Source organism: Rhamphochromis longiceps, linkage group LG14, assembly GCF_057381845.1.
Source record: "Rhamphochromis longiceps isolate RC_006_pf linkage group LG14, R_longiceps_female_GT1.1, whole genome shotgun sequence".
NCBI classification, from domain to species: domain Eukaryota; kingdom Metazoa; phylum Chordata; class Actinopteri; order Cichliformes; family Cichlidae; genus Rhamphochromis; species Rhamphochromis longiceps.
Window position 1 is genome coordinate 23,117,307 of NC_140570.1, and position 22,201 is coordinate 23,139,507.

The following is a 22,201-nucleotide window of genomic DNA, read 5'->3' on the forward strand; positions in this document are numbered from 1 at the left end:
TCCTATACGGGGCTTCAACGTGACCTTCACTGCAAGATAAAATATTTAGCTTGAGCGGTGGTTCTACTTGAAGCTAATTAGAGGAGGGAGCTTGAGTCAGTCGGCAAGAGCAGGACAATCTATAGCTCGGTGCAGCGTTAAAGGATGGGAGATGCACTTTAAGTGAGTGACAGATAGCAATGAATCAAGCTAAATAGAAAGGGCATTTCTTATACAGTAATTCTGTGGTCAGCTGTATTTAGGCACAATATATTAATGATTACAAAGATCAAAACAAATCAAGATGTTTCATGCCATAAAATATAATAGCAGCTAAAGCATCCTTTCTCAGGCCCATAACTGCAAGGTTAGTACCTAAGGTTTTACATGTCCATTTAAAACAGGTGATAATGACTCATTTACTACAATCATTGGTGTAGTGGCCTTAACGCTAATACCAGTGTTGTCACACTGCAAAAGCGAATGCCTTAATCCGCACGCTCTCCGTTACCTTTACCAAACCAATGCCAGGTATTACAAAGGAGCACCAAAGTTCCCATTTTTCTTGTTGCCACACAGTCTAAGCACAAGAAGCTGCTCCCTGCTGCCTTTTTCTGACACAGATGTATTGTTTTACTCTGTGTTCAGTCCTCGCAGGTTGGTGGATGAAGTGTCAGCGGATGTCCTGAATGAGTGTGATTATTCTTGGGTATTTTCAACCTCTGTCAGGTCCTTCCTCCTCCATCTCTCCATCAAGACACTTGTGGTTTTGCACTTTGGTGCATGTTTTCTGTTCTAAAAAAACAACAAAAAACCCAAAAGAAACCTTCCCCCCCTTTGGCTTTACTAGTCTCTCTATCTCTGTTCATCGTCCTTCCTCTCCCCTCACTCACTACACAGGAGCCCTCCACACTTAGCCTAATGATCACATCATAGATTCACTTCTCAGCACTCACTAGCTTCCAATTATAGTCAAGAGTTGGGTTCTTTAAAATGAAGATCCTTATCCTCCTGCTACTGAGGGCATTTGAACTCTTTACGCCTTTATTACCTGAGGCTTTGTGTTTCTCTACTTGTCCGGCAATCTTTGCAGCCCTGCCATCTCTCATCCATCTGCCCTTCTGTTTGTGATTTTTTTCTCCCCCCTCCCAATCTTCTACTGTTTGTTTATCTGTTTCCTTATAATGAGCCAAAGTTTTCCTAAGAACTCAAAAAGTCTTGTTCAAAACTTTGCCCTTTTCATCGAGCGATGCTGAGCAAAGAAAATACCCGGCTTTTGTCGATGTAGTCAGCTGTAATGGAAATAATGCTTCATTCCGAACAGAAGAAAAATGTCTTCTTTTGTACATAGCTGTAATTTTTACCAGCAAGATTGATAGTTCACCTAATAGAAAAGGATTTCATCACACAGTCCTTTGAAATGATGTACAGAATGCAAATGGGAATAAGCAGGCTCACAGCTGGGAGCTGTGGAAATCAGAAAGAATTGACAAACTTTTCAATTTAATAATTTCTTTCGGCACAATCTATTTAACTGCATTATATTGTGTAGACTGTGCGAAAGAGCCTCCGGAATATTCCCGCCAGGCCCTGCAGCTATAAAAGAAAATGAGTGTCTTTCAGGCAAACTTTGAATATAATGAGCCAATCTGGGCATTAGCATGGAAATAGAGGGCAGTCGCAAGCTTTGCACTACTGGGGTTAAAATGTTCAAATTAAATATTCAGGAGAAACGATGTATGCATACATTATTTATTTATTTGTTTTTAAAAAATGACAAGGTTTTCTCAAACTAAACGAAGACACACGGCGAGCTACATTCCAAATGCTGCTCCAACTCACCCTGGCCATTAGGCTCCAAAAGACTACAGAAGTAGCACAAGGTGCATTTCAGATTTTAAAGTAAAGCGCAAGTGTTCAAGATTTGACTTGACGTTAGTGAAAAATGAATGCAGAAGCGGTGTTTCTGCAACAAAAAAAAGTGGTGGAATGAAGGTTGAAGAAAAACAGAGGCAAAACGGAATTTGAAAAATCTTCCTCTCACATTGTGTTGCTTTACGTCCTTTCATCTGTCCTCTCCAGTCGTGCAGACGCTGGGTTTTTAGTTGCGGCAGTCTATAAAGGCCGTAGGCCAATCTCTGGGATTCTGGGAAAACAAAACTGCTGGTTGTTTTCTCATCTTAACAAATGACAGTTGGTCTCAGCGGGAAGGTGAGACCATAGATGGTGACTGAATGCGATTCGCCTTATCTTGGTAATAGCAGAAGCATCAGCAGCTATACTGGTAGTACACAGGCTGTAAAACACATGCTCAAACACAAGCCCACACTGGCAATTTATAGCAGCGTTTCTCAAACTTTTTTCAACAATGAACGCCTTTTAAAAACCGAATGGTGCAAAACATGTTTTGGTAGAAAAACATGTTTTGGATGCGATGAGTTGAGCCTGCTTAATGTGCTGCACTTAAATCTTAGTGAAAAGAATTGGCTTGTGCTTTTTTAGAGGGTTGGGCAGTGGCTCCGTCATCAAACTATTTCTCAGGTGCAGTCTTATTCTTTGTAACAACAGATTAGCTTGATTAGGCTTCTTATAGAAAAGGAGAAGTCACAGAAATATAGGGATCCATTCTATATGTGTGTTTTTTACCATTAAATATTGTAAACTGACATTGGTTTTGTTTGTTTCTTCTCATTTTGTGAAGTTTTAAAGACATTAAAATCTCAGACTTTGCATGAAAGATTAATGCAGCTATTGGAAATCCTCTGTTGTTCCCTGGGTTTTAGCGTCAAGGCTAAAATTGATGCCGACTCATAGTGGGTAGTGCCCATATTTGTACCAAAGTGTGGAGTGCTAAGTAATGAAACTCATGTGGAAGTTCAATAAGGAAGATCTGTAATCACTCATTGGCCTGCTTTCATGGGTGTTAGGCTGCTATTCTATTCATTACCCTACCACTACCATCACTACCACTTTCCCATGCTGTCAATCTCTATACTAATGCCAATCAGTGACCAATCAGTGCATGGTTTAAATCTATACTCTCGGTCACTCAACCTTTCAGACGCTCACTCTTGCAACCAACTTCCGAACCATCTCCACATCACCCAAGTCACTCAGAGCTCCATCCAAGCCACAGTCTTCACCTTCACCACCACCAGCATGCAGACTCCAGGGGATCCTGTCCTAAATCCTATCACCACTGTGATTTCAATCTGCCATCGGATGGGTAATCTCCAAATACACTGAATCATTTCTCTATTTCAATAAATCGTGATTTATCAAAATAATCTTTCCTTATTGAAATCGTGTTAGCATCCATACTTTTGGCTCATTGCACATAGATACATACTCATTAGGGTTAAAATAATGCTCAATAATAGACAGAAAAAAATCATGTGACTATGCAATATAGCTATAGTAGTGTTCAGAGAGTTTCTCGGAATGATTAAGCTGTTTAGTGAACACAGGGTTCTGGCCAGTTGTCCTTTGCTTTACTGGTGAAGGAGTTAGTAAACTTGACCATTTAACTGAAATGTTGGATTCGTTATTAATCTCAGGCCATGCTGAAGAAAACATCAGGAACACATGAGTGAGATTTATTGATGCAGGAAGGTCTGTGAAGGTTCTCAGTCATCCAGGTTGACCTTAGAACTGAAGAAGCTTCTCGGATGAGAGGTGAAACGTCTTCAAGTAACTTAAAGAAGTCCAGACGCTTTTCTTTGCAAGCTCCTTTGACCATTGATGCAGGAAGGTTTTTCAATACTTGCAACAGGAATATTTCCAAATGGGGATAATTTACTTACAAATGTAATTAATATTCACAACATTTAATCAGGTAATTCATCTTACCCTCCCTCCCGGTTATGTAGAAGAAGCTGTTAATGACAGAGCTAAGAAACATCACATGCATCCCTCTGTGGCTCTGAGCCCACATAGAGCTGATTAAACTAGCAGTAAAGCCACTGGAGGAATCAGTGCTCAACTCTGAGGCACACAAAAGAGCCAATACATGCAGTCACATGCCACAGCACAGCTGCCATTAATGCTGATATGGTGCGCAGCATTGGCTTGTTTATTTTCTAAAGCCTTTTTATGCTTTTCTTTTTATCTGCTGTTTATTTAGCAGCTGTCTGCTGCAGGTTTAATCCAGATTGAATTATACCTCCTGGTCATCTATCTATCTATCTATCTATCTATCTATCTATCTATCTATCTATCTATCTATCTATCTATCTATCTATCTATCTATCTATCTATCTATCTATCTATCTATCTATCTATCTATCTATCTATCTATCTATCTATCTATCTATCTATCTATCTATCTATCTATCTATCTATCTATCTATCTTACTTTCTTACTGTGTCCCATCATTTAAAAAATACCAAACTATACTGGAAGTGAAATAAATCTATACAAAAATACAGAAATATATAATAGTACAGAAACAAAATAAGCAATGCTGAATGTGTACGAGCTACAGGAAAGTGAAAAACAAAGACAAAAATGTAAATCGATTTTGGATTGAATCAAACTGTTACAGTTTTTCTCAGTCGCTTTGGTGCGTTTCTCAGATCAGAATTGAAATTCCCATAACTATTAGTTCAACCTCCACAACACTCAGTCATTTGTGCACATCATAGTAGCAATTTCTCCTCTCTCTGAACAAACTGCAAATGATTTTGGACATGAATCAGTTGCTTCCATACATTTCCCTGCTGCTTTCTGACATTTCCATTTGCTTATGTCATGTCAGTCAAAAGTAATCATACCTATGGATGCTGAATAGTCATTCCCAATAAAACTAATAGTCATACATCCATTGCTTAAGTCATCACACACAAAATTGTTGAACTAGTTATCACATGCCAAATATTGGCCATCTGTCAAGCAAATCCTATACCTTTCTGTATCATTTTTCCTGGAAATGTCTCCGAAATTGAACGATTGATCTCAGGTGAATTACAGCTGTCACTCATGAGGAGGCTCTACCAAATTGGTGATTTTATGTTTACATGTATTCTACAGTGAACAAGTGACTGTAGCATATTTTTCTTTTGCACAATTCTGTAGGATTACAAACACTTCTACACAATGGAAATGTGAAACGTACGTATTCAGTGTCTCAGTTACTCCCAAGACTCCCATAACATCTACAGTGACTTTACTGCACATTTCAGATGGCTGTACAGGTAGGCCATAGTGCTGTCGTCAGCATTTTCAGGTGTCACCAATTGTTTTTGCAATGGGAAACACTGAAATTATAAACTGTCATAGTGGAAACATGACAATGCCATTTGACTATCTTGTTCATAAAGATGGTGTCAAGACTTTTCATTTTGATGGCACTGACAGTTTCATTGACATGGATACTTGCTTTTGAGGTATGGATAATCAATTCTGTGCATGTGACGTGCTTTTGCAGGCTATCCACTAGGTTTTGCAGTTTGCACTAATTGTTTTGGGAAATGCACTAACTGCTGTGCAAATGTTAATGGTGTTCTGAGAAACGCACCAAAGCGACTGAGAAAAACTGTAACAGCTACTTTGAAGCAAAAGCCCTTTCAATTTGAAATCACTGTGCAATCAGTTCCCAGCAGCTGGAACGGGATAAATAAAAGCATCTCATCAAGTTCTTTGCAGGCAAACACTCAAGTCACTTCCTTGCACTTACTCATAGTTGGACATAAGGCTAACAAACTTGTTTGTGAATGCAGAGGCAACTCCACTGTGCCCCATCAGACTGTCCACATGCTGCTTGGCTTGGCAGCTACAGCGGCTATTGACCTTGAGCTTTAAATTACCAGACTGTTTTCTGTTCACCCTGCCCCTGTCTCTCTCTCTGTTCTACCAATCACAGTGTGAATCTGCGTTTACTTTGGGGAAACATGTATAACTCAGTCATCATAAAGCAAAGTATGGTTCATTAGATGTTTTTTAGATTTCTGGAAATAATCATTAACATTGCTGTTTCTCCCACTACCTTCAGCACATCACTTCCTCTCTCATCCGTAGTTTCCTGTACGCTCTAGCGTACCGTCCAATAAAATGTAACAATGATGCCGTGTTTGCTGTATAGCGCAATTCCAATGTAGCGAGGAAAGTTCAATTCCACATTCCACAGGAAATGGTGCAATTGAACATGGATGTGAAATAAACACAAATCCTGCGTGCAGAAAGTGGCTTCTTGTTTTCGTTTATGGCTACATCCTTCCCCATATTGTCCTCTAAAATGCATAATTACTTTGCCTGAGAGTACAAGTTGAATCAGTATCAGTGAGGAGGAGACAAACTTAAGCAGCTCTGCAGTTCGTTTCTAGGGCAAGCTATGGCTTGCCTTCACATTAATTTAATTTTTTTCTTATTTAAATTCACTTAAAGCCTTTTTCTACATTGTTTTTGTGTCTTATGAATACTTCTGGGTTTCATGTTGCTAAACAGCTTTGCATTCAGTTTTCAGAAGTTAACAGTGCTTTCCTCATTAATGCATTTAACTGACTATTACCATTCCATCATTTCATTCACTATTATTTTGTTCTCCTTTTTTAATTCTTTCACCCCTTTATGTTTTTATTTCTTTCGACCACCAGATTGTGGTACATTATGCAGTTCTAACACTGTATTACAAGGAATTAGTGAGCCATCTAACTATTGGCTTAGTTTATCTTTTACAGGGATTTATTATCAATATTTTGATAGTTGTCAAGGAATTAAAAAAACCCATAACCAACAATGCGTTGATTAGTAGCACTGGAAGTGCATGGATGAGTGCAAGTGTTTGATGCTGTTGGATGAGACATTAAACGGTTGCTGCTGCTGCTGCTGCTGCTGATGCGTGTCAATCTAAGAGTAGTGCAGGAAATAGAAGTCACAGTTAGCGAGTGGTTGTGTTGTGTCCTGCCTCCTGCCTTCTCTGCCCAGGCAGCAACCTCATGTAAACTAAACTGAGCATTTCTAGTGAAGAGAATGCGACAGACACTGACTACATCCTTTTACATAAGAACTTCAGACAGGATCCCGAGTTTATTTGCTCACTTCCTGAGTGAGCCTTTATAATTAGACTATAAGCGTTTAATTTATTTTTTACAGATTCTTTTTTTTTTAAACAGGACTCAAGCAAATCTGACTTTGTGAGGCCCACATTGTTTTAGCTGATTTTGAAAATGAATTTGGTGGCATGATTGTACTGCCCATGAAGCTTCTGAAAGTGAAATGTATACGTACAAACTTAGCATGTTGACACACTGGCTGCTTCCACACTCACTTTCAGTCTACTGCCTTTAAAGCTACTTTGCTCCCTTGTCACAAGGGGTTGCTGCAGCAGGTAGCACCACATGTATGTACTTGCTAAAGTACCCCAAATAGGATTTGTGCCTTCAGCTGGTGTTGAACCAGCAACCCTTCATTTGTTAGGTGAATGCATTAAGCTACACTATGGAGCCACCTTTCAGTTTTGTACCTGACCATTTTCAAAGGAATGTTTTATTAAACCACCACTGACCTATTAATCATTCAAGCATGAAAAAAAAACACCCAACTCAAGGAATGAACTGGTTTTGTGCGATTAAGCAAAGTATTAGTTTTACATTGTATTATTAGGGACTTTATTACCAGCAGCCTGTGACAAAAACACACAATTCTTTAGCTGCATTCATAAAAAATGCCAAAGATAACATGGTGTAACAGGCATATTATAATATTTTCTGCAGCAGCATGGTGGTTTTCAAAGAGCTATTAGCCAAAAAAAAAAAAAAATTGCATAACTCAGTTTCTTGTGAAGAGTGTACTTAAGAGTTTTAAAGAAACTGGACAAGTGGGAGGACAAAAGATGAATATCTGGGCCTAAAAAAATGTCTACAACAGATGAATAACATCTGAAAGTTTTGCCCTTGAGAAACAGGAGACAAAATGTTGGCTTTGCATCTGGCCCTTCAGTCGATTCATCTTACTGTTCACTGAAGATCACCAGAAATGATCTCATTGGAAAGCTTGCTGTCAATAAACCAGGAGAAAGAAGTTGAGTTATGCCAGATAAAACAAGAACTGCACCGAGAATCAGTGGTCCTATTGAGTGATATGAATGAGGTCAGGAGAGTGGTACAACAGCGAGTGTCTGCAGCCATCTGTAAAACATGGTTGTCGTGGTTTGGGGCTGCATTTCCACCAGTGATGCTGTGGATTTTGTCAAAACTGATGGAATTATGAGCAAAATAAAGTGCTATCAGATTTTGATCCACCATGCAATACAATCTGGAAAGCATTACATTGACAACCGCTTCATTTTTCAACATGAGAATAACCACAAACAGACAGTCATGCACTATACCTGGAAAAAAAAACACGCAGTTGAACATCATCACTCATGGATTGGCCTCCCCAGAGCTTGGACCTCAACATTACTGAAGCAGTTTGGGATCACACTGACTTTCAAGCTAGTTAAAATTAAATGTGTTTCCATTTATGTTTCCACATGAGGGGTGCCCTGGACTTTTCTACAACACTATTAGGCTCTAAAACAAAAATATCAGAGTTTATGAATTTTGCATTTTGACATGTTGCAATACTGAAGATGAAGTGATCATCAAAAGAAATCATCTTTAAGTGATGCTTGTTGTTATACATTTTAGTCTGGGGCAAAGATGTGCACCATGTAACATCCTCATTTCTGGTGTTAGACTACTTGCATGACTAAAAAGATTAAATCTTCAACAACTTGACTCTGCTGAGCAAATGTTACCTAGACGGAAGTGGCAATGTCCATGTTTTGGATTCATTACGGCTGCAAGTTAATGCATATTTGATGCGCTTGTTAATGAACATAATTGCATTATCGGTCTTCATCATCATAAAGAAATACACAATGCAAATCCAAAGTTTGTGTTTTCAGTTATGTCTGGCAGTGGATTGCATGAAGGTATTATTGCTTTCAGTCATACTGTGGGATATGTTGAAAACAGAATATTAACTTCTGTAATTTACATGCCTCAACCCTACTGCTGCGAGCACATTTCCTATATCTGGATATCTCTAATCTCATGCTTCCTCATCATGCCTTAAGTCCTTTCTGCAGAGCAATTGCTGTCGCTATTATCTCCCAAACAGATAGTCATGCCAACACTGTCTCCCTCTTTGTCACTCTGTCTCACTCAGCATACAGTGTGACAGGGTATAGTGCAAGTGTTAAACCAGGGAAAGAGCTCAGAAACAAGCACACAATGTCACACCAGTGTCACACCATATAAATTCTTTATAGGATGAGTTCAAGTTTAAAGCATTGACTGCCGGTGTGTAAAATATGATTCATTTTAAGGACTAGTGAATGGGAAATATGTGCATACTTTTTGTGCTCATGTGAGTTAAATAGGGACTGAACGTCTTTTCTGTCACAGTAGGGCCCTCCTTCATGCCAGGTCAATGCATTTTTTTCCACAGCTCACCTAAAGCCAGCATCTGCTCACTGGCGGTGGCTCTGTGCTTGGCCAGGCTTAGAAAGGCGTGCATGTGTCTAGAATGTACAATATTTCTCCAAGCTCCATTCAAGGCTGAAAATGCGTGCTAGTTGGAGACGAGAACTTAGCCCCATGACATTAAGATTGTGCTTTGTGGTTCTCTTATCTGGAAGAAATCCTTTTGTGGGTTGTGAGATGTTCATTAGCGTAACATGTGGGTGAAACTGGTTTGTAAATTACTCTGATTTGGGGGGCGTCAAAGTTGTTGTCATTTATTTTTGCGATCTGCTGACATCCACTCATCGTCACAAATTAATAGAGACCGTATCAGGCACCATCAGGCTCCAGCGTTACCTTATGGCAGTTAGCAGTTAGATGTGTTTGCGCCTCCCACAGATAGCCTGGGGGGTGTGCATATTTTGTGTGCACAGTATGAGTTTATGTGCCTGTTTGTGTCTGTGTTTATGTGTGATTCAGACATAAATCCAAAAATGGCTATCTGCCTCGGTACAGACGTCCCCACAAGAGTGCAAAAGCAAAAAAAAAGCTGCTCCTTGTGAGAGCTGCCTCCAACAGAGGAGAATTTTAATGCTCTGGTTGTGTCACTAATATGTGACATTTCATCCGCTGTGAAGATTTGGGGTGTTGTAATCTAGCTTTTTTTGTTGCTTTGTCTGTGTTCTTTCAGCCATGTTGCCATGTTTTAGTCACACTTCATTTACTTATTTCTTATAACTGAGTATGTAGATGACGTTTCTAAACTTTTCACTCAGCTTAACTGCCCACAGAAGCAATACAACCAAAACATTATTTTAATTACATTCGCAGTAAAGGGAAAACATCTATCTGGTAGTGGTTTGCCATTTCCTTTTTCTCTTGAATGTGTGTGAAATATGCACACACTTGCAAAGTGATTACTTTTGGAACCATGTGAAAGCATTCATAAAGCTTGATGTTAAACATTAAATGTATCTTCTTGGTGCACTTGAAATATATTTGCAAAATGTCAGGTTTGCTAATCAATGCAAAGAAATGTCACCCTGTGAAAAAACGAGGCAAGCTTCATTAAAGATAAAATTTGTGCATTCAAACAGTGTTAATAGTGAAGAAGGCCACTGCACGTGAGAATTCCCAAGTCAAAGCATGCATAATGAGGAATTCATTTAGAAAAACATATTTAAAAACTGTAGGTGATTCGTCTGCCACCAAGTATAACATACTGTTGGACTTATTCTACTTCCTCCTTTTTTAATGTATTTCTGTGCCTACCGGCTGTAATTAATATTTTATTTCGATGTCAAATGTGATATGAATATATTATCCAGGTCTGGCTTAAATGGAAGTTCTTATTTAAGTCACATGTGTAAAGGAGAGCAAGATGATATAAAAGCTAGATTTTAAGTGCTGCAGTTGGGCACGACTGCACTTAATATAACTATTCATGTACTTCCTAAAGTGCCAAAACATTGCATTTCTAGTTGTAAAATAATGAATAAATGGATCATCAATGGATCATCAACAACTATGTTTCTTTCTAGGAGGTTTTGTCTAACACACACACGCAGTCATTAAAAGAGAGCGACAGTCCAATGCCACTTACAAAGAGTCAAAAATTGATCCTGATGTTGTGAGATTATTTTAATTATCTTATGTCATGTTAGACCCCTAATTAAAGATTGTGAAATTATTATGTAGTTTTAGTTTGGATTATTCTCCTGAATTAGAAGGTGATAACTATTACATTTGTTAAACTGATTTCTATTACATTAGACTGCTGATTCATTGTGAATGAATGATATTGTTTTATGATGCATTATGCTGCTGAGTTATAAGAAATACTGTTTTCAGAGAGTCATGGCCTTATTTGTCTGATTAGCAAAGAACAGAACATACTGCACAGAAGCCAAGGTCATAACTTAGGCTCACTGAGAGAGAGAAAGAATGTGGATGTTTAGGTTTTATGACTAAGTGGAGGGGGAGCTTAAGCTATAAGAATGTGTGGAATGCTCAGACACTTCGAGATCAGGCGGACACCCTCCCGCGCTAATCTCCCCTCCGGATGGTTTATGCTCATAAAGTGTTGAATTGTATGGAATAAAAGATTGTTGATTGAGCATTTATACACCGAGTATTGTCCTTCCTTCAGCCCAAAGATCAAAAAGAATTGGGAGAATTTAACAATGTAACATTTATATTTCTGGTTTGGACTTCCCTATATATGCACACACTGATGGAAGGTGGTTTGTGTCATTTGTACTGAATGGAACCAGCAGGTGCAAATAAATCTCAGTGGTGTAATATGAAATTGTACATTCTTTCCTTATTACTTGTCCCAAGGACAAACAAAACAGTTTGCTTCCTGTCCTTTTACTTGGTAGAATTCACTGTGTAATATTGCTGGGATGAAAGCCAACAGAGTCCTAAGAAATGCCAGCAATTAACAATAATGACAAAGTTTGGCAATAGATGAAAAAAAAAAAATACATATATAAATAATAAAGATCATTATCTAAGAAAATGATAATGAGGAATGCGTGGGATGGATTTGTAAGTCCATGTGTTCGCTCATTTCTTTCATTACCATTTTTCACTGCTTGTGCTGATCCACCAACTCACATCCTAGCATGTGCCCACTTATTAACCAACTGTTTATTTAGTGATCAAAAGATGTCCAATTTTTTTTTAAATCACACACTGCCATTTTCCATTATTTACTTATTACACAAAAAGCACAGCCCGTGCCACGGAGAGAAGATAGAACTGTGGAAAATCTGAGGCAAACATAAGGGAATAAGGTTTCACTTACACCGGTGACATTACAAAAAACCCCCCAAAAAAACAAAACACGCATCCCTCTTAGGAATTAAACAGATGTAACCCCGCCTTGATTTTCCACAGTTCTTCACAGCCGCCGCGTCTCCCGTCTCCGTCAGTGCAGAAGGTAACTTAGCTCTCCGCGTAAAGCTCCTGGACACCAGAAGGGCACCGCACAGTTTCCGCTTCTGCTTCTCCGCTCTCTCAAGATCAGAACTGATCTAAAAATTTAAAAAAATAAAATAAAATAAACCTCGAGGGTTTAATTAAACGGCCGGAAAACAGCAAGTGATCTTAGGTGTTGTTTAATTCATTCGTTCACTGTTAGGCTATGTATTTTGGCTCCCAGTAGTTTATTTTTTTTTAACCTACCAGCTTGAACTAATGCCTCGCACCAGAGACGACGCGAAGAGACGGTTCGTTTTTTTAAAGAGTAAGCAATGAGTAAAGCAAATAAAGGATACAGTGGGAGCTAACTGTGGATGATCTTGGATTTAACAGCCGCTTCCTGTGAAAGCAAAGATTCTGAAACTTATGGCGTGAAGGTAAGACAGTTCTGTTTTCTCTGTGTGATGTATTAAACTTGAGAAAAAATAAGATAATCCAGGGTAGTTTATAATCTATGACATATCGCTCAAAGATACATACATACATACATTAAATAACACTGCAGGTAGCGCAAGCATGTGCACTGTTTTATTTGTATGACAGGTCTACTGTTTACCTTATCGATCCTGGCTGGGCGTTAATATAAGACAGTTTTAACCACCCCAAGAAAGGGTGGGTGGCTGGGGGGCTATAAGTGAGTTATACCCTAGTTTCAGACTTGAGAGTGGCGATGTGTCCGTGTCACGGTGCCCTTTCCAACCCGCGAAGCGCTGATTTCAGATCTGTTCGTGCTTTCCAATTTGTAATTAGTGCTGGGTTTTCAGAGGCAGCGGGTTCTCGGCACAAGCTTCGTGCTGCGCAGGTGACTGCTGTACAGGCTGCACACTCCGTCCTGTGTCAGCATCGCTAAGCAGCTTTCACAAGTTATCAACAACAGGAAATAAATAAAGTGGAAAATGTATCTAAACCTCTCTTGATAAGCCTGAGTGCCTCGAGAGCGCTTTTGATGGAGTTTATGTTACCCTTTTATGATCTATGTGAATATTTTAAAAAAAAGATGTGTATATTATATGTATGTTCCGAGTTACTGCCATATTCTAACTAACACATAAACAGCATGACAAATAACTGAATAATGCTAATGATTGTGGTGATTTTGATTTAAGACTTATCTCTTTTGATTGAGTCAGTGCTAAAAGGGAAGAAAGAAATGAAAGAACAGTATGACTGCCTTCTGGAAAATATTAATAAGCCACCATAACAACAAAAACCTGCTTTGACATTTGGTCAGCAGCTGCTCTGTACCCAGCAGGTATGGATATCTGAATAGGTCAGGTGGTTATAACACCTGGTTGGCAAATTGGTGGTTTCATCAAAAGGGATGCTGTCAGGCTTTATTTGTCAAGGCAAATTGCTCATATCAACTCCACTTGACTAGAATTAACTATTTAAATCTTCTTTAATATAGAAACCAAACCAGTAATCCTTAGTGAACCCATCTTAGGTCAAATGGATAGAGGCTGAGCCTGGTTATTGAATTCCCTTGACACATTTTGAATTCTATACATTCCTGTGTCTGATCTGCTGGATGCTTTTGTGTGGAAAACAGTCTGACCAGAGCTGCCTGATGCAGGCTTGTCCAGCCTAGCTGTTTGGCCACAAGCAGATTTTCTGAATGCAATCTCCTGGATGCTATATACAGAAATATAAGCACAAATTAATCCCCACACGGATTATTTGAATTAATACTCGGGGGAAAAAAACACTAACAAGGGCTCAGATTCCATAAGATTCCTTAAGATGCATTGTGAGAGATTTGATTTCATGGCAACATTTACGTTGAGGTGATGCACAGACTTTGAATGGATTAAGCACATAAAGATCTAAAGGGAAATCACTCGATGCTGCCGTTCGATCAATAAAATGTTGAGATTCAACACATTGCTCTCAAATGACATGCAGTCAACAGAAATGACGCTGTGTCGCAGCTTGTGCTTGTTAAATCCAATTACAAACCCAAACAAAAGTTGTTCGGGTGCAGGGAGCTGCTGCTGTGAAACCACAGAGTCTTTTATTAATCAGACAGATTTGAAAGTCATTCAGAGGAGAAATCTTACGTCGGACTGGCGTGGTGCAGTTGTTTTGTTTTGCAAAGTAGAAACTGTAAGGAATTTTAATGTAATTTTTTCGTCTGTATGTATTTATACTGTATTTATATATTTATATTTTTATAATGCTGTGTACCTTTTGTAATTCTGTTTGCAGTCTTGTATGGTTTAAGCCTTGTCATGCTCTGGAGGAACATTTAATTTCATGGTGTATAGTATTACCTGTACATTATATGGCTGAATGAATGAGGCTTGCCACTTCAGAAATACACTTTAAAAAGTGACTTTTTTTTTTTTTAACTAATCAAGTCTTACATGACTTTATGCATCTTGCAAAGTGCAACTTCATAAATGTGTAGGTGCAGAAATGAAACCACATATATTCCAAGCTCTATAAACACTTTTTAATCATTGTGTATAGAAGACGCAGCTCAGACCCAGAATGTCATGGAGCACTTGATGATACTCAGTCGGGCCCCAAAAAACAGCACATCTGACCTTTGCGTGTGGCGCCATCTGACATCTAAGCAACCGAAGACGAAATATAAATAGTTTAGATTTTCAGCAGAACATAGAGCTTACTAACTGGATGCCTGAAATGGCCTCCGAATAGTGTAAACATGGACTCCTTCAAGAAAAAGCGGAGGTGTATTCCCTTTAATATCCCAAAAGGATGCCCATCCACAAGCTCTAACTCAGCTACAGGGTTCTTCTTGTACGTCTCACAGATTTTATATCAGGGTCACAAACATCCCTGTAAGTAAATCACTTAATTGTATTGGATCTCTGAGACTTTATCCAACTCGCTTACAGTCTCTCTCTCTCCCGAAACCCCTTTCCCAGCATGTCAAATACATCAACACTCAAGGGACGCACACAATTACTGACAGGATGGACGAGCCAATTAGGTCCAAACCCAATAGGAGATCTATTATGATCGTGGTTCTACTGTTATATGCTGTGATAGTCAGGTTAGCTGGTTGGTCTATATATGCGTTAATGGTGTGTCCATATTACATATTGATCTAAACAGTTTAAACACTATTTACAATCACTAGGCTTTGTTTGTTGTGAATAACTGGATATTGATTTTTTTATTACTCATTTAACACTTTGCAATCGCACATATTTTATTTTTAAATGTAGTTACATGGAGAGGGGTACACACACAGTACTATATTTTTGGCAATTATAGTGCAGTTCATAACATTTTCAAATCACTAACACCTCCACAAATTCAATTTTATATTTAGAAGAGACACACAAACATACAGAAAAAAGCTGCAAAACGTACTCTCTTGCATTTAGAAACAGACAAAAATAACTTATACAGACTTACTGCTCTGCTGGATAGAAATCCACCATTGCACATTTTTAATTTAAAAAAAAGAGCCTGTTGGTCTTTATGTTTTTAAGCTTGAGCAACAGGCAGTCAAAACTTAGTATACCTGGAAAACACACTGAACCTTTGAACATCTCGCTATCTCACTAATCCACAGATATACACACACATGCAAAGTTTTTCCAGAGGTATGATCCTGCTTTACCTGCAGTTAGAGAACAGTGTCAGAGAAAATTAGGCAACACCCTCATTTCTGCATGATTGTACAAACCATACACCTTTTCTTAGTTACACATTGCTAGTACCAGGTTCTACCCACCTTTGGAACTCAAAACTGTGGCATAGATTCAACAAGGTGCTGGAAACAATTCTCAGAGATTTAGATCCATAATGACATGATATCATCACACAGTTAGTGCACATCTGTGTGATGTTAATTTTTTAATTCGACCACATCGCAAAAGTGCTCGACTTGACTGAAATCTTTAGATTGTAGAAGAGAGCCTGACCAATATATTGGCAAGTTGATTTTATCTACCAATATGAGCTATTTGCTGATCGATTAATATCTGCTTTTATAACAGATTATGAATGAAAAAGTAAAAGTAAAGAAGAGATGGGAGAAAGACTCTTCAATCATGTTATGAGTGTTGATGTTGCATAGTTTTTCCTTGTTGGCAGCACATTTGTTTGTAAAGTGTAAACAAGTAAATAAAAAAATAAGTCAATAAATGATAACCTATCTACTTGTGTTGTGTGTTTGTGTGAAGTGTCCAAATATCAGTGTCAGTCTTACAAATCCTATATCAGTTGGGCTCTACTGTGGAGGCAGTTTAAGTAGACCACATAAATCTTCATGTTGAGGAAACCAGTTCCAAATCATTTGAACTTTGGGACATGGGGTGGTCATAAAGCAACCTGATATCACACCAAAATGTGTAATAGACACGCCGGTCCACTGTGTCTATTTCACGCTTTGCCTCTCCAAAATGTGAAATGGACACACATGCAGAAGTTGCATTACCAGCAGGGGGAGATAATATATTAAAGACAAGAAGTAATTTCAGGGTTCTTAATCATCAGAAATGAATAAGATGGGTGGCTAATATCTATATACATGCAAATGGGGAATAATGTCTGTCTAGCACTTTCCTGGTTATTTTCATGTTGGCTTGAAATAAAATATCTCCCTCTGCTGTTGCGGCAATTTACTGCAACTTCTGCATGCACATCGTTTTCATGCTTTGGAATGGCGAAGCGTGAAAAGGGTCCGATGGATCAACGCGTTCATGGTATTTATGCCATGAACGCATATAGGTTCTGACCCAACAATATGCATGTAGCAGTAGAAATGAAGACATATCAGAAAAGGCAATGTTTTTATGATCTTCTATTGTCCAATTTTGGTGATCCTGTGTAAACTATTCTTAGCTAGCAGGAGTGGCAATCCAGTGGTCTTCTGCTGCTATACCCAATGTTCTCATACCCCTGGTATCAATAACGCATTTTCACTGACCATTTTAAGTAAATTCTAGAGATGGTTGTGAGGGAAAAACCCGGTACATCACCACTTTCTGAAATACTCAAAACCAGCCTGTCTGGCATCAATAACCATTTGTTCAAAGTCGTTTCTTCCCTATTATCCTCTGTTTAAATTTCTGAAGGTTCTTTTGACCATGTCTACACAGTTAAATGCATTGAGATGCAGCCGTGTAAATAGCTTAGTAGAAATTTGCATTAATTAGCAGGTGAACAGATATACCTAATAAAGTGACCAGGGAATATGCGCACAACATATGTGCATGGATAGTAGACATCGTTGGCTAATTGGCTGTAGCTCCTACAGGGAGTGCAGAATTATTAGGCAAGTTGTATTTTTGAGGAATAATTTTATTATTGAACAACAACCATGTTCTCAATGAACCCAAAAAACGCTGAATGTTTTTGGAAGTAGTTTTTAGTTTGTTTTTAGTTTTAGCTACTTTAGGGGGATATCTGTGTGTGCAGGTGACTATTACTGTGCATAATTATTAGGCAACTTAACAAAAAACAAATATATACCCATTTCAATTATTTATTTTTACCAGTGAAACCAATATAACATCTCCACATTCACAAATATACATTTCTGACATTCAAAAACAAAACAAAAACAAATCAGCGACCAATATAGCCACCTTTCTTTGCAAGGACACTCAAAAGCCTGCCATCCATGGATTCTGTCAGTGTTTTGATCTGTTCACCATCAACATTGCGTGCAGCAGCAACCACAGCCTCCCAGACACTGTTCAGAGAGGTGTACTGTTTTCCCTCCTTGTAAATCTCACATTTGATGATGGACCACAGGTTCTCAATGGGGTTCAGATCAGGTGAACAAGGAGGCCATGTCATTAGTTTTTCTTCTTTTATCCCCTTTCTTGCCAGCCACGCTGTGGAGTACTTGGACGTGTGTGATGGAGCATTGTCCTGCATGGAAATCATGTTTTTCTTGAAGGATGCAGACTTCTTCCTGTACCACTGCTTGAAGAAGGTGTCTTCCAGAAACTGGCAGTAGGACTGGGAGTTGAGCTTGACTCCATCCTCAACCCGAAAAGGCCCCACAAGCTCATCTTTGATGATACCAGCCCAAACCAGTACTCCACCTCCACCTTGCTGGCGTCTGAGTCGGACTGGAGCTCTCTGCCCTTTACCGATCCAGCCACGGGCCCATCCATCTGGCCCATCAAGACTCACTCTCATTTCATCAGTCCATAAAACCTTAGAAAAACCAGTCTTGAGATATTTCTTGGCCCAGTCTTGACGTTTCAGCTTGTGTGTCTTGTTCGGTGGTGGTCGTCTTTCAGCATTTCTTACCTTGGCCATGTCTCTGAGTATTGCACACCTTGTGCTTTTGGGCACTCCAGTGATGTTGCAGCTCTGAAATATGGCCAAACTGGTGGCAAGTGGCATCTTGGCAGCTGCACGCTTGACTTTTCTCAGTTCATGGGCAGTTATTTTGCGCCTTGGTTTTTCCACACGCTTCTTGCGACCCTGTTGACTATTTTGAATGAAACGCTTGATTGTTCGATGATCACGCTTCAGAAGCTTTGCAATTTTCAGACTGCTGCATCCCTCTGCAAGATATCTCACTATTTTTGACTTTTCTGAGCCTGTCAAGTCCTTCTTTTGACCCATTTTGCCAAAGGGAAGGACGTTGCCTAATAATTATGCACACCTGATATAGGGTGTTGATGTCATTAGACCACACCCCTTCTCATTACAGAGATGCACATCACCTAATATGCTTAATTGGTAGTAGGCTTTCGAGCCTATACAGCTTGGAGTAAGACAACATGCATGAAGAGGATGATGTGGACAAAATACTCATTTGCCTAATAATTCTGCACTCCCTATATAGAGCTTCATAAAATATAAGAGGCTTACAAACCTTGGCTCAAAATGCAGGAGAATTTTTTTCTAGTGAAAAACTGCATGAGACAGATGAAAGACTTTGGGTTGATATTGACAGGATGAGCATTATAAGACAAGGATTGAGAATTAATAGCAAAATAGAAATAAATAAATAATTTTTCAGGAGAAATGAACTTACTTCACCGTTCTCTTGTTGTGTGGACAGTTTGGTATGAAAAGCTTTTAAAAACCACAAATATGTGGTTCACCCAAGGGTTTCTCACTGTAGACTTTAAATTAGCGGCAATTGTTCGAAATCATTCCAACTTCTGCAGATGGTGCTTGACACCCAGAGACCCTCTAGGTGGTGTAGAAAGAAAAAAATACTCTTCTTGGCTGTGAATGTGAACCTTAACAAGGGCCAAAATTAAAAGGTGAAAGTGAGATGAAGTAGGGCGATGTGTCCGTTTTGATACAGCACATGACTCATTCGTCTCTTTGAACTATTTCTTTTTAAGCGATGTCAAATGCCAAACGAAAGCTGGGTTTGTGTTATGTTAAAGACTCTTTCATGGAAGTTCCCTTGACATTTTCCTCAACAGCTCAGGAGTCTTTTGTTTTAGAAAGCAAAACAAGCGTTTATTATGAATAACTTCAGTCTTACTCTTTGTGAACTTGATGCCCAGTCAAATATTATTTCATTAGAAAAGTGACATTTTTAGATGTTTTCACAACCACAGTCAGGAGCATAGTATAAGAAAACTGAAGAAGTGATTTACTGCGGTTATAATAATTTAATTGATCAGTCCTGGTTATGTAAACGGTTGCTTGCAGTAACAATCTCACTGAAACCAGCCCTTTGATTTCATTATTCTTGCTGTTGCTTTGAACTCATTGTCTTTGTTTTCTGGTATGGATTTTTTGGTTGCTTGCCATAGTTTTCGCCAGCTCTGAGCACAAAACCATAGGCAGCTATTTAAAACAGATGAGCTTAGATTAGCTTTGCGCCCAGTAAAACAAAGGTATAACTGGTGGCTGGTAAAAATGTGATCAAACACTGAGCATTTTAAGATTTTCTTTAAAAAAAAGAAAAGAAAAAAGATCTAAGTCAAGGCAGGGATTAAAAATAAATGGATTACTGGACCGCTCTTGTTTTTGTTGTACTGTTTAAGCCTTAGAAAACTGATTCCTTAACAATATGGGGAAATTGGGCATCACTCAGTAATATTTTCATAGAAATGTTATCAGTTTACGTACACAATAAGTTTGCACTCACTTCATTTAATGAATCAGGTTTATTCTACCATAGATTAAAAGAAATGTGACTGAGATTGTACTGGAAAGCCCCCATTTCACTGTATGAGAAAATATACTTGTCTACATGTGCATAACAGAAGGAGAAATGGAACGACTGGAAATGGAAAGACTGGAACTTGAACCCCTCAAGATAAACAACATTTTGTTGTGCAACCCCTCAGAGCTTGAGAACGTTTGACACATATTCCCATACACTATCACGGGTAATTGTTTGTGCTTCTCAGTAGGATTGCTTTGTTCTGCATTTTTCTGTGTCATCATTACACACCGTGTACCACTAGGCCTTATATGGAAGGAAACCCTGCCTATGTAGATTTGGTACTTAGGGGCCTGGTCTTAAGCTCCTCTAAACTAATACAATGTGCTTTCTTTCAGACTTGTTTTTCTTCTTTCTGCCAGTGAGACTTTCCAAGAGTCCGAGATACTCGTTTGTTAGTTCAACCAGTGGATGGGTATCTTTTTAATTTATTCGTGAATGCAATAAATATGTGTAGCATATAGGAAGCAGTAAAATAAGTACCATTCATCCATCCATCCATCCATCCACCCATCCATCCATCCATCCATTCGCTTCCGCTTATCCTTTGCAGGGTCGCGGGGGGCGCTGGAGCCTATCCCAGCTGTCATAGGGCGAGAGGCAGGGTACACCCTGGACAGGTCGCCAGTCTGTCGCAGGGCCAACACACAGGGACAGACAACCATTCGCACTCACTTTCATTCGCACATTCACACCTAGTGACAATTTAGATTATCCAATTAACCTATCCCCACAAGCTGCATGTCTGTAAAATAAGTACCAACACTTTAATATTTCTTGTGTTTGAAACTGCAGATAAGGCTTTCGTTCTTTCGCATCTCAGTGATCACAGAACAGCTTGAGAGTAAATAAATAAAGTGAAACCACCACAAGACACTATTGTGGTTTCTGTTTTTACAGCCAATCCATCTGGTCACCTGACCTTTGTCAGACTTACACTTGTTGCACCTCATTTCCCACTGTGGAAATGTGAGAAGCAGCTGCTCAGAGTCTCCATTTAATGACACACAGTTAAAAATTCACCTTGAAACAAAGTGACATATTTTCATGTGTTTAATTAAACAATTCAGGACAAATCCAGGGAATCGTTTGACTTTTCAAGTTTCTCGTATAATGAGACCTAAAGTGTGTGAGCAAAAAAGAAGGGGCAGATACTCAACATTACAGGTGCATGCACTTCTGTTCATCTGTTTCTGGCTCTGTTTTACATGGGATGCAATGGAAAAGTAGTAAACGGTGTGCGTGTGTGTGTATGCAACGTCTCAAGGGACCACACCAGTTGTTAGGTTGGAACTACCCTATCACCTAATGAGGTCAATGGAGGATTGTTACCAACCTCCGTTTCCTCTTTTGGCAGTGGGTGGATGTCCTTCCATTTTTACCCTTATGGCTTGATCTGAATAGAGAATAGCTCAAATCTTCACAACAGTAACCTTTATGTCTCACTGTATAAGCAATGTTGTAGCATAGGTAGAATTTTGTAACCTCTGCGGTTAAGCCTTCATGGTTGACTCATCGGTGCTTTTTATTCAGCCCTTTATGTATCTCTTTCACTCTGTTTCAGTGTGCCTGTCTTGACGCTTCCTGAATCTCCAATATATCATTTGTTTTCACCTCCTTCAGACAGTCTTTTCACAGTGAAAGCTCCCTTGCCAG

General features: G+C 39.0%; 1 protein-coding gene across 1 annotated transcript in view; it reads left to right on the top strand.

The window, feature by feature from the left end:
• The first annotated feature begins 12,374 nt into the window (after positions 1-12,374).
• drd2a (dopamine receptor D2a) overlaps positions 12,375-22,201 on the top strand; it is a 57,772-nt gene continuing 47,945 nt past the window's right edge. The window contains exon 1 of the mRNA XM_085429435.1: positions 12,375-12,788. The gene's annotated coding sequence lies outside the window, so the exon portion shown is untranslated. The remainder of the gene's footprint in view (positions 12,789-22,201) is intronic.